Source organism: Carex rostrata, chromosome 16 (assembly GCF_964058835.1).
Source record: "Carex rostrata chromosome 16, lpCarRost1.2, whole genome shotgun sequence".
Taxonomy (NCBI): Eukaryota; Viridiplantae; Streptophyta; class Magnoliopsida; order Poales; family Cyperaceae; genus Carex; species Carex rostrata.
Genome location: NC_135933.1, coordinates 9,113,082 through 9,125,350, shown reverse-complemented (window position 1 = coordinate 9,125,350; position 12,269 = coordinate 9,113,082). Strand labels below are relative to the sequence as shown.

At 33.4% G+C, this 12,269-nt stretch overlaps 2 long non-coding RNA genes across 8 annotated transcripts; both read right to left on the bottom strand.

Annotated features, from left to right (window-relative positions):
- Positions 1-3,745: 3,745 nt before the first annotated feature.
- Positions 3,746-6,244, bottom strand: LOC144567586 (uncharacterized). Of its 2 annotated transcripts, XR_013515456.1 has the most exons (5): positions 6,009-6,244; positions 5,533-5,586; positions 5,331-5,433; positions 4,181-5,232; positions 3,746-3,889 (listed from the first exon to the last, which is right to left on the bottom strand). It is a non-coding gene; the product is annotated as an uncharacterized LOC144567586 (long non-coding RNA). The 2 variants fall into 2 exon arrangements; XR_013515455.1 differs by having other exon boundaries at positions 4,181-5,433.
- Positions 6,245-8,360: 2,116 nt separating this feature from the next.
- Positions 8,361-11,533, bottom strand: LOC144567227 (uncharacterized). Of its 6 annotated transcripts, none has more exons than XR_013515376.1 (6): positions 11,358-11,533; positions 10,366-11,089; positions 10,009-10,235; positions 9,857-9,889; positions 8,972-9,137; positions 8,361-8,614 (listed from the first exon to the last, which is right to left on the bottom strand). It is a non-coding gene; the product is annotated as an uncharacterized LOC144567227 (long non-coding RNA). The 6 variants fall into 6 exon arrangements; XR_013515374.1 differs by having other exon boundaries at positions 8,361-9,137; positions 10,366-10,446; positions 10,885-11,089; XR_013515372.1 differs by having other exon boundaries at positions 8,361-9,137; positions 10,366-10,572; positions 10,988-11,089.
- Between the last annotated feature and the right edge of the window lie 736 nt (positions 11,534-12,269).

The window sequence follows — 12,269 nt, the reverse complement described above, 5'->3', positions numbered from 1 at the left end:
GACTTTTTGGATTTTGAAATTTCAAATTTCCACCGGAAGCATTTCGGTCCATATGCTAGAGGAAGCGCGTTAGCCGTACTCGTATAATATAATATATGTATAATACAATATATGTGTATATAATATAATATATGTATAATATATGTATATGTATATATAATATATGTAATATATATTATACATATATTATATATACATTATATGTATATGTATATATAATATATGTAATATATATTATACATATATTATATATACATATATTATATTATATATACATATACATATATATATATACATATACATATATTGAGTGTGGCTAATTTGCTACCGGAAGCACTTCGACCGAGGTGCTTCCGGGGTTATATTAGCATATGTGATGTTCAAACAACAAATCCAAACCGTTAGATGTTTAATCTATATTAAAATCTACTTGGGGACTAAATTTTACATTTTTTTGGAATTTTTTTACTATTTATTAAAATGGTTTGAAAATCACTGTTTTTTATGGTGCAGAATTTTAATAAAAACAGCGATTTTCAAACCATCTTAATAAATAGTAAACAAATTTCAAAAAATGTAAAATTTAGTCCCCAAGTAGATTTTAATATAGATTAAATATCTAATGGTTTGGATTTGTTGTTTGAACATCACATATGCTAATATAGCCCCGGAAGCACCTCGGTCGAAGTGCTTCCGGTAGCAAATTAGCCACACTCTACATATATTATACATATACATATACATATATTATAGAGTGATGCTTCTGTGCATACAAACTTTTAGCAACTGTTTCAGCAAAAATTTTGCGGAATCGATTACAGCCATTGGTTTCTAAAAGGGCACTTTTGGTATAATATTTTGTGTTGATCTCTCTGTTAGACTCCGTTAGGCTTCCTTCCTCTTCCCAACCATTGGTGAACCCATTGGCGAGCCGTCTCCTGCTCTTCGTTCGTTCTCTCCTTTCTCCTCTCTGTCTCTCGTTCTTTCTTCCAACCGTGCTCTCGCTCCGCTACCACCGTGAGACGTGAGACGTGAGACGCGAGACGCAACCTAGTCCTCTCCAGTCTCGCCCTTTTTCTCTCGCGAGTACTTGCTAGGAGGTGCAGAACTGGCTGACACGAGAAGAAACCCTGGCGGTGGTGGCGAGGATCGGTACAGAGAAGAAAACCTAACGAAGAAACCCCTCCATCTGACCACTTCGCCTCCGCATAGCTCGCGATCAGTCGCATTTTCTCTGTCTCCGCCTCGATCTGACCATGTCGCCTCACACCTCCTCACAATCGCCCTTGATTTCTAAAGGTATTAAGTTAATTTCCCTATCTCTCACATTCCAATTGGTCTTAGATGTTCCTTCCTCTTCATTTATCTACATCATTCAATAATCTCCAGCATGTTTCCTGTCCAATAAGTATAAGAGAACAAATCATTAATGTCATGTTTCTGTTAGTTCTCAAAGTTGTAGACATAAAACAACATTCATTCCTCATTTTCCACATGCACCCACAACATTAGAAGAGAGGAACTGGTCAATGTATGAAACTGTCAGGTACAGGATATCTGATACAAGCTTGTATTCTTTAGCTACTTCAACCAACCAATCTATCAAGACTCCTCTCGTATTTGTTGTCACATCTACTTGAATGTTTCAGTTTCAGACTGCAATTTTTATCCAAAGTCTCAGTCTCATTTTACTTTTACTGTTTCAATTCTCTTAGGAACAGAATTTCACCGTCGCTAGTGCTGACGCCTGGGTTCGTACTGATGGATGGGTTCAACGACAAGCAAGATGGATCAGTTCATAATGCAAAAGACATGGTAAGTTATAGAATTTTATGTTGATTGAAATGGCTATTTCAGCTCTTATTCTTTTATAATTGCATGCATAATTGAAATGCTCCTGGTTAGTTGGTGGGCAAGTAAATCATAAACCACAGGGAAAATTGCTGGTGTGCTCATGGAAACATCTCAAATTTCTTATTTCGCCATTCTAAATTGAGATTATTTCTTCTTTCCCCTTGTGTTGACAAAATATGAAAATTTAAGCTAACTTCTAAATTTGATTTTATTTTAAATTTAAAATATCAAGTTTGCCCTTCTCCTTGAACTAGTCCCGTTCGCTGATTTTTATTCACCAAGGAGAACTGTCATTACTCAAAATCATGTCTTAGGTCTTCGTGTTTCAGATTTTTAGTTCTCGGTTATAGTTGTGTTCCATTGCAACTTTGCAACTTCCCTCTTTCCTGATTTCTGGTTGGCCCCTTGTTGGTTTCATGTAATTTGGCTTTTAAACAATATTAATAATTCAAGCCTACGGGTCACAAAAAAAAAATAGAGAGAGAAAGTTGCATTGTCCCCTTTTACGAACAATTTCGTTAACGTCATCCTTTGAGCTGTTTCAAGAGATTGCTTAGCTTTTATGGCATGCTTTCCATCGAATTATTACCAGAAAGTAAAGATTGCTATTGACCTTTCTTTCTTCCCTATCCTTGTGGACTCAATAAAAGAATAATTTGCTCAAAGAAAATATGAACATAGGGAAAGATAACAAACACTAAAATATTGAAAGAAACTAGAAAGATGTCACAAGTTGATCATTATGTTGAAAATGATTTGTACTTACGGTTTCATTCAACCAATTTTTGTAGGCTAATGAAGTCGGCATAGGATCATTAAGAGAGTATGAAAGGGTTGTTGATATGACATTTTCAAGCCAAGAAGAAGCTTACGAATTTTATAACGATTATGCAAAAAAAAAAGGGGTTTAGCATAAGGAAGAGCACAATTAGAAGACACCCACAGAATGGCCACCATGACACCCATAGTATGACTTGTTGTTCAACTTATTTTGGTTTATATCCAGTATGACTTATTTTGGTTTATATCTAGTATGTCCTTTTGTATGCTTGTTTAAAGACTTAATTATTACTTTTGTATCTTTCTGTTGGTGCTTATTGAAAATCTGAATTTGCCGCACTTACTGGTAAACTAGGCAAGAATAGATGGAATCAAGCTCCCAAGAGATAAATGGTGTCAGGGAGAAAGTTTTGCTAAGATCCTCAACATTTACAATTTTGCAAGCTAGAGGGGTCTGATGTTTAATTTTCCTTTTAATTTGACAGGCTGTTGTTTAATTTTCTTTTAATTTGAAAGGCTGATGGTTCATTCAATATGTGAAAATACAAGTATTCATTATGATATTTATCTACATAACTTTGTTTCACTTAGTACATTTATCTACAAGACTTTGTTAATTTTTATTTTCATTGCAACTAGTTGAGAAGGTCATGTCATGGTTTTGTAGGCAAGTCAACTAGCGTGAAATGCAGCATATCCAATTTGGTTGACTGACTAGATTCATTAATTTTGCAATGGCTGGAAACTTTTTGTTCATGGTATAGAATACCTGCTACTTGGAAGCTTTCACTTTGTTTTATGATGAAATCTAGACGTTTAGAGTTTCTTGTTGGCTCTCTCTCCTTCAATTGCTCTGACAGTACCAATGACTGGTACCACATAATTCTATAATATACACGAAATTCAATTGAACCAAGTTTTAAAATGAAGACTGTTACCAGCGCATATAGCATTTATAATCATCAAAGCATAATCTGATTTTAGGTAGATAAGAACTAAAAATATAAGGGCAAAATAGTCTTATGATTGACAATATATAAGTTGCTGAAAATATAAGGAGAAATATGACACCACATCTTTAGCAAGTAAATTTGAAAAGAAAAGTGAAGCAAAACAAGGAAACAAAAATGTATTTGATAAGTTTGTTCTAGTGACAAATGTTACACACGAAACCACATTGTCAGATGCTTTATGTCAACGCAAAGCCTCTACCACTAAAAAAAGCAGGCATCTTGGAAATAGCTTCTTCAATTTCCTGAAAAATATGCAACACATTTCGGAACTGAATGCTAGTGTACCACAAACAAAAGCCAAAAATCTAACATATAGTAAGACCTTGTACACCAACATGCATGCATGCATGTCCAACTCAGGGTTTTGGTATTGTAGGGACAGGTCCATAACCAGCATCACCACTGACCCAGTTAACAGATGAGTCATTTTTACTTTTCAAATTTCACTATACTGGAAGAAAGCAGTTAAAAAGTTGGAGAAACTTTAATTAGAATTTTTCTGTTTTGAATAGAGTTAAGAGAGGAAAAAAAACCTTCTTCGTCAACATCGTATTCGTGTATGATATCATTTTCGTTTATGAAAACCTCTCCCTCAGCCGCTATGGATGCTCATCTCATCCTCTCGGCTAAGCTTGTCTGACACAGATGTGAGGGTGTCACTATGCTCATCTTGTCCTCTGGATTTTGGTAACACTAAAATTTGAGAGGGATAGAAATAGAATGAGCTGGATTTTGGTAACACTAGGGATTTATATCCCTGTTTTCAAGGTTCAAAAGTCAAACAAATAAAAATTCCAGATTTATACTTTAGACCCTCCAGATATCATCAATTGATAACGGACCCTCTAAAGCAAGTCATGGAAGAAATTCACAATCAAGTGTTGCATCATCCATGCAACAGGACTTGTATACAACCATACAAGCGGCATCTACATAAACAATGATGAAATATTTATGGAATAGTAACAACCAACAACAATAACCAATGAAGTGTATCAACTGGCACTAAAAACAATGCAATAGCATGAAGTGTATCATTTTTGGTTACCAACTCCTAGTCAGTTGCTTCTTGTCAAACATCACCATAACTTTCTTGTACTTCGAACCTTAAAAGCTATAACACTATAATCGCTATTTAAAACCTTGATATAATGTCTTGTACTGGTAGGTGCTATTATCAATTTGATGTAATGTCTTTATGTGGTGATTCTAAACTTACTCTAGTACACTTTCTTTTTTCTTTTTTTCTTATTTTTTGCAAACTATGGAAAAAATATATATATATTATTTTGCCAACTCTGATACACACTGGGTTTATATTTTTTTCATTGGAGCCATCAATTGAAGTACTATTTTTTTTCAACCTTGAAAACAGAAAATTGAAAATGAAATATGCTTTAAAAAGAAAATTAAAAAGAAATGTGCTTTAACCAAGCCTAATTTAAAAAGAAATATGCTTTAACCAAAAGAACTACCAAAGAGATTTCAGCTAAAAAATGAAAATTGACGAAGCAGCAACCTTGAGCATTGAACAGTCCACTGTGATGTGCAGTATTTGGAGGTGATTTCTGACCTGTACCGAAAACTGACAGGTACCAGAAATTGAGGATCAAGCATTAGAAATTTAAAGAAAAAGTTGCAAATAAAAGCAAAAATGAGCTGCAGGTAAAATAAGCATTATACATCAACAAGGTCAACAAGGTCAGCTAACAAGGTCAACTAAGAAGTAGGTACAATAGGCTGGTAGGACCTCCTGTTCTTTCTTCTTCCTAGCTACTCTTTGCTTCTTCCTATAGAATAATATTGACTTAGGTGGGCAGCACTTGTAAATAAATTTTCAAATTTCATAAGAAACAATAAACAACAAAAATCTCTACAAAATAACTTGCCTTGTTTGATCAATTGGAGCAATTATAATTGCCACACCTGGTAGCATGACCTGAAAAGACAAATAGAAAACAGAAAACAGAAACATTGATATTATTGTGTGATAGTATGTACAAGGTAACATCTTTCAAAACTTGCCCTTGGCAAAATAAAAATGAAGTACAAGTTAACTGTCTAAATTCTGAACAAAAAGTAGATGAATTTCATTTCAATAACATGCTGGCAATTTTTCTTCTCAATAATTTTGATATGTTCACTTTATATGCTAGTCATAACTCACAACATCAACATAGGGTTAAAATGAAACTACGTATATCCAAACGATTAGTAATTTGAGAGCTGAAGATTGAAATTTGAGAAGCAAACCAATCCAAGTAACTAATAGGAACCAAAATTAAAGAACAAAAACAAATCCTGGAAAAATTAAACTGACAAGATAAGCTGTTGATAGAAAATCTATATCGAGAGAGAGACCTGCTCTAAGTTATCGCGGAGCCGAACCCCCACCTGTCAACGACAATGTCAAATTCTAGCAAGGAGTTTTGGCGGGATTTGATGGGGTCGTGTCGAAGGGGGTGGTAGAGATGGAGAGGGTTTGGTGGGATTAGGCGTGGTGGGGGAGGCGTTGACAAAGGGATGGATTGGAGGCGTAGTTGCCAATCTCCATCTTGGTGAAGAGGAAAGGGCAAGAAATAAGAAGCAATGCAAGAGAGAGGAAAGGCGAACTTGAAAAGGCTGTACAGGGAGGTAAAACGAAGTGATAGTCTCTTTTTGGCGGGATTCGTCAAAAACTGTACAGCCACGTCAGCGATCCGCGTGATCGCAACCCGTTGGCTCCCTTTCTGTACGAATTCCCATCCTCTCAGATATCTCATATTTTGCGTGGCTTTTTGGAAAATCTCAACCGTTCGAATACGTTATGGGCCTATGGCACAAAGTTCCTTTAATTGGGTGGAAGGCAATAAATGAGCTTCAATCAACTAGATGGAAATTTAAATCCAGCACGAAGTGTTTATGGCCATACGATTCTTTAATTTTCGATCAACTAGATGGAAATTTAAATCAAAACAAAATTTGATCAAAATTGGGTGGAAGGCAATAAATGAAGTGCTCTTTGATTTCAACGGTCCCGATCGACCAACGGACAACAGATCATTGTGTGTCTTCATTAACTCACAACACAAGAGTTTATGTTTTATGAAACATAAACTCTTGCTTTCTAAGTTAATGAAGGCGCATGAAAGTGCGTTGTCCGTTGACCGATCAGGACCATTGAAATCAAAGAGCATTGTATTTCTTGTCTTCTATGAAAATTTGATGAATTTTTGTTTCCATTTAGCCATCCATCTAGTTGATAGAAAATTGAAGCATCGTATGGCCATAAACATTTCGTGTTCGATCGAAGCTCATACATAATGAAACTTTCGAACTTTTCTGTTGGTTGCGTTCAATATTGTACCTTGATCATTTTAGATCATATTTCGACACCTTTGGTTGCAGATCGACCGTTGAATTCCCGCGTGAAAACGAACGGTCCAAAAATAAATGCAACAAATGCCAAAAAATTTAGATGATGTATTGCGATAAAAAAATTCAAAAAATGATCAAGGTACTATATTTTTTTTATATGTCAAAAAAATTGAAAAAATGCCGTTAATCTGTCAAAAAAATCATTTAGAAATTTTTTTGTATGCATTGTTGTAAAAAAAAATGCAAAAAATACTTATTTTTTAATAAAAAAATGGAAAAATCAGAAATAAACATGCAAAAAGTAAAAAAATGAAAATATTTTTTTTTATTTTTTCCCAAATGACTTGCTGCCTAAAATTTTATTTTGTATCACTTTCATAATATTTTCCAAAATAAAATAAAATTCTGGACACGTGCAAATCATTAAAATTTCCCAAATAAAAATATAAAATGAAATAATTTTTTTTTAAATTATTAAATGACAAAAAATAAAATAAAAGATAAATAAAAAAATAACAGTCTCAAATTCGAAAGACTTATTGACTGAAACAATCAGATTAAAAAATTACTAAATAATAACAAATAAAAATTTAAAATAAATCGACTCTGATCAGTCCGAATTAATTGGCCGATTTTTTTCGATTATGACCAATTATTTCTAATTAATCGCTTGGCGGTACGAAAACATTATTTTATTGCAGATCAACCCTTGATTGCTTTTTTTCAATTATGGCCACTTTTATTGCAGATCAACTCTTGATTGCTTGTACGAAAATAAACGGTCCACATTATTAACATGTGTGATTATATAAAATGCAATTATAAGTTGTGATTTTGTCATAAAAAAATGCAAAAACTTAGAAAATATATTTTTGTAATTTATTTCAAATTATTTGATGCTTAATTTTATTTTGTACAACTTTCGTAATATTTTTCAAAATAAAATAAAAATGTTGTACATGTATAAATCAATTAAAATTCTTAGAAAATATACCCTTCAAATGCTTCGCCCAGAATCATTCAATGAAAAATACACCACATACATCATACATTTTGAACGTGTTGAATCCACCTCAATGATTTCCAAAACAAATGCTTTTGTTCTGAGCTGATACCAATGTACCGATCCAACTAGCTCAAAGCTAGTTTTGAATTGGATAGAATTTTGAGGTTAAATATCTGTCGAGTGCGACAGAAATCACAATGCTTGTATAAAAATATGTAATCACTATTATGGTAAAAAAAAAAGGGTTGGTAGAGTTTTTTTTTCCAAAAAAAAAAGGCATAGAATCACTGTACCAGTATGGGACATAACTGAAAAACTGCTTTCTAGGTGTTTTAAGTAGTATAGTATGGTTTTTGTTGTTGGCCGAACTTTATACAAATAAATGAACTAGACGCCCAATCAATTCATACAAATCAAGGTAAGGTCTTTTGAGACATATTACACAAAAAAACAAGTCAACATGCAGACCAGCAATTGATCTGTGTATTGTTACTTTGTTTATAATACCAAAGAAGAAGAAAAATGTCAAGTAGCCAAGCCTCTTCCCTCAGCCCGTTAAACTCAACACTATCTTAATGTCTCACCAAGTGCATTGATCTCAGGGCTGATGACGTGAAGAAACATCAGTGTTTTGCTTTTGCTCATAAAAAGTTGCAGTAAATGGGTAATATCACATTACAAAGGTTAGTGGCAGTTTAGTCATTCTATATTAACTTCTGATAGCAATTAATAGTTTTTAATCAAACGACGCTTGAGCAGAAGATGGAACTGATGCATTAAAAACTTCATGCAACTAAATAAGGTACGAGTTTAAGTTGATGGAGTTGATTTTATCAAATATTTCAAGAATATTCTGCTAATATTGAACTAGTACGGAAGTACTAAGAATGCATCACAACTAGTATGTAATTGAACAAAAGAGGGAAAAAAAGAGGCAAAACAAGAACAAATTACTGCCTACCAGAGTGATTCTGTACTGTACCAGTACTCAACTCAAACAGCATGTTAAATCCTGTGGTTCAGAAGAAAATCTGACAAACCTGAACTGTGAGGTTCTGGATTGACATGCGGTGATCAAAGGGAGGTGGAGAGTGGCATATACACTATGCGCGGCATAGCCGATTCCCCTGCATTTCATTTTAAGCAATGATATCAAATAACATATAAATCCAGAAAAAAAAAGTAACTCTATTTGGTAAAACATATTTGTTGCAAGCATTTTTTTTTTAGAAAATAACAGCGAGAGAGAGGGCATGTCTGTCTTTTTAATTGGCCAAAACCAAGAAATGTCGTCCTGTGTACTGAAAACACATCAGTAAGCTTTAAAAGAAACTTAATTTTATTTTTTTTGCTTAATAAATGAAGCGATTGGATCAAAAACTAGCTTGAACTAACTCATTGGAACATACATTGGACAAACTAATGATTTCACTTTCAAATTTTTTTTTTTTTTAGCCAATTAGAACTAATAATCCAAAACACAAAATCTGAAGAAATAATAAAAAATGAAAAGGTCAACTTAAACTATACAGTGAATGGTTTATATACAATATAGAATAAGCAAAAGCAATGAAATTCATTTTCTCTGCACATCAGAATGCAATAAGACCGAAAAAAGAGAAATTAACAAATCCTTCTATTCACTACGACCGCGTGATAACACTTCTGTTATATCACCTTTGAGACTTTATTACCTCTATTAGATTAGATGGTTTCTTAATGTAAGTTATATGGGTTTCACAATTAGATATACAAGCTGTCATGTCATGATCACTACATTGCATTGCATTGGATTTGTACTGTTGAAAAATAGGACAATACCAGTATTAGTGCAGCATCAACTTACCGGAATACAGATGCATGTCTTCATGTCATCATACTAGAGATCATGGGACAGGAAAATATATAGAGTTAAGCTAAGTACGTCAACCAACTCATTAATATTATTGAATAAGAAATTTGCAAAACTGGTAAATATAAAGGAACTTATATATTTACCAGGGGCCCCTCATCTTCCTTAAGGGCTTTTTCGATGAAGACTTTGCTAAGGGTGTAACACTAACCCCTTCTCTTCAATGATTACCTTCAATGCTTGCAGAAAATCCTCCTATATATCTGAAAGGTTTACATGAGTGGAGTGACTTAAAGGAACAAAAAGGGACAAACAATAATGAAGACTTTCGCTATTCTGTGAACTTCTGATATTTACAGTATGAGTCACCACCCTGCATTAATGAAGAGGGAAAGTAGATGAGCACAATCAATAATTAAGCAGTATACAAAATGTGGAACAGACAGAAAAATAGGATTTTAAAAGTCAATATTGAATTATTACATTAAGCCACAAAATTTTACCTTAATGATAGGATACGCTATTGCCTATTGGAAATATGATAATGACAAGAACACGCACAAATGGTGCCCTCTTTGTTCTGACTTTGAGCCCATGGCGGGTACATGTAGATTGAGGAATAATCAGAGAAAAGGTAGATTAAGAAATAATGGACCAAGGAATACTCGCAGATATCCACCATACAGCTTACTGCTTGATGCTACTGCTTACTGGAATTTTATCAAAAAAATTTAAGTGGTGTGTAAAGAATCAGTTGGCTACTAGGCTTTAAAAGTTTTAAAAAATATTCAAGCTCAATCACCGTGGCCATTATGAATCATTCAAACACCTTCAAGCATTTCATCAAACACCCAGGCACAATCAATGGCAGCTCTACAAATCTTATCTAAAATCTTAATTTGGTTCAAGCATTTCATCAAACACCTTGAAAGCATTCATTTATTGAATAAAATCAACTCAAAACTTCAAGCATTTCAAGTGTTTTACAGATTCAAATTTAATGATATCGTGAGATCACTTACAGTATAATTATCACAGCATTCAAAATTCCTTGATTTGGAACTTCTGAAATGGAAAAGCTTAAACTAAACACACCAAAAGGAAGTTGCAATCTATGAAATGTACCTGTCTAACAAAGAGACAGGCACTGACCGTTGATTGCCGAAGGTTGTTCTTTTGCTGAACAATAGAATTATTTTTCTCAGTCAATCTTGAAATTAAAGCTGTCTGTTAAGAAATAAAAAGTAAAAGTTAACGCAAGTAGTTTTTACTTAACTTTTTGTAGTCTCATGTTCAAATAAGTAATACAAGGTAATTGATATTAATACCAATCACTTGTCAGACTATACCCGTTTTTTTTTTATTTTTTTTTTTGAAAAAGGCATAGGAGTCATACCCTTGCTCATATATTGCTCAAAAACACAGTAATCTTGGAGCTCAGAAATTAGTAAGCACTTTACAACTCAACAATTTAGACCAAAAACACAGTAATCACCTGAGAGAGACGGTGCCGAGAGGGTCTCAGGCGATCTAGGGTTCACGCGACCTAATATTGTCGCTCGAGAAGTCGATGCCGAGAGGTCTGAGGCTGTGGGGAGTGGTCGAAGAGAAAACCCTACTCGAAGACTAAGGTTTACAAGAATGGAGACTGGAGAAGGAATAAGCAAAAGAAATTGGAGATGGAGGGATTGGTCATATCTTCGCTGTTATATGACTGTTTTGCCCTTCCGTCAAAAGCATTGCGTTAAATTTAACGGGAAAAGTAATTGAGCGGAAGAAATATGAACCATTTGATCATGAATAAATGAACGGTCTAGAAAATTTTGTATGCACAGAAGCATTTGCCTATATTATATTATAGATATATATATTATACATATTATACATATACCAAACCATGGATTTTTTTCTCCAAACTCTAAAAAAAAAAAAAAAAAAAATAAATAAATAAATCCGGGCCGCAGAAAAAATCTGCGCTCGGGATAAAAAATTCTAAAAAAAAAAAAAAAAAAAATTTTCGGAGCGCAGAAAAAATCTGCGGCCTGGACATTTTTAAAATTTCCCTCAAAACTTGGTCATTTTAAATAAAATATTTATTATTTTGGGTATTTTTAAAAAAATCGGAAGTAAAACTGTTGGATATGATCTACATCATTTTATTTATGCACGTGTAAAAAATTATGAAATTTCAATTTTATTTTGATTGTCATCAATAGCTTGTAAAAAAAATGCACTAATGTGAATGATTTCTAGACATTCATTTTTGAACTTATTGATTCACATAAAAACAAAATTGAAATGTGATAATTTTTATGAGCACATAGAGAAAATAACATAGATCACATCTAACAGTTTTATTTTGACATTTAAGTTTTAAATTTTGAGTTATTAAAGTTTTAAAAATAGA